Genomic DNA, 1,427 nt, shown 5'->3' on the forward strand with positions numbered 1-1,427 from the left:
ATACAATACAATACCATTTATTTTTGTAGACCCCAAAATCACACAAGGATGGCCCAAATGGGCTTTAACAGGTCTTGCCTTTTGACAGACTCCCAGCCTGGACTCTCGAAGAAGACTGAAAAAAAGAAATCCTTTTAGGGAAAAAAAATGGAAGAAACCTCAGGAAAGGCAGTTCAGTGTGAGAGACCACTTTACAGGGAGGCTGGGAGTGCTGTGGGTGTCAGAAATGGGGTCAATACAATACAATACACAGACAAGAACTCAAGTAATATAATAATAGCATATAATAGTACAATAGAAATATTACAAGTCTTCTTCTTCTTCTTTCAGCTCCCCACGTTAGGGGTCACCACAACAGGTCAGCTTCTCTCATATCTTCCTGTCCTCATCATCTTGCTTTGTCACACCCATCACCTGCATGTCCTCTCCCACCACATCCATAAACCTTCTCTTAGGCCTTCCTCTTCTCCTCTTCCCTGGCAGCTCTATCCTTAGCACCCTTCTCTGAATATACCCCTCATCTCTCCTCGGTACATGTCCAAACCAACGCAATCTCGCTTCTCCTCTCCTCTCAACTTTGTCTCCAAACCTTTCAACCTGAGCTGACCCTCTAATGTCCTCATTTCTAATCCTGTCCATCCTCGTCACACCCAAAGCAAATCTTAGCATCTTTACCTCTGTCACCTCCAGCTCTGTCTCCAGTGCCACCGTCTCCAGCCCATATAACAAAGCTGATCTCACTACTGTCCTGTAGACCTTCCCCTTCACTCTTACTGATACTTGTCTGTCACAAATCACTCCTGACACTCTTCTCCACCCACTCCACTCTGCCTGCATTTTCTTTATCTCCTCTCTTCCACAATCCCCATTACTCTGTACTGTTGATCTCAAGCATTTAAACTCCTCCATCTTCACCATCTCTACTCCTTTCATCCTCACCATTCCACTGACATCTCTCTCATCCACACATGTATTCTGTCTTGGTGGTCCTACTGACCTTCATTCCTCTCCTCTCATATCTCCACCTCTCCAGGGTCTCCTCAACCTGCTCCCCACTCTCACTGGAGATCACAATGTCATCAGCAAACATCACAGTCCACAGGGACTCCTGTCTAATCTCGTCTGTCAGCCTGTCCATCACCATTGCAAATAAGAAAGGGCTCAGAGCCGATCCCTGATGTAATCCCACCTCCGTCACTCCTACCGCAGACCTCACCACTGTCACACTTCCCTCGTACATATCATGTACAACTCTTACATATTTCTCTTTCACTCCTGACATCCACATACAATACCACAGCTCCTCTAACTCATCCAGTCCTTTGCTTTCTCCTGGTCCACAAAGACACAATGCAACTCCTTCTGGCCTTCTCTCTATTTCTCCATCAACATCCTCAGAACAAACATCACATCTGTGGTGCTCTTTC

Source organism: Polypterus senegalus, chromosome 5, assembly GCF_016835505.1.
Source record: "Polypterus senegalus isolate Bchr_013 chromosome 5, ASM1683550v1, whole genome shotgun sequence".
Taxonomy (NCBI): domain Eukaryota; kingdom Metazoa; phylum Chordata; class Cladistia; order Polypteriformes; family Polypteridae; genus Polypterus; species Polypterus senegalus.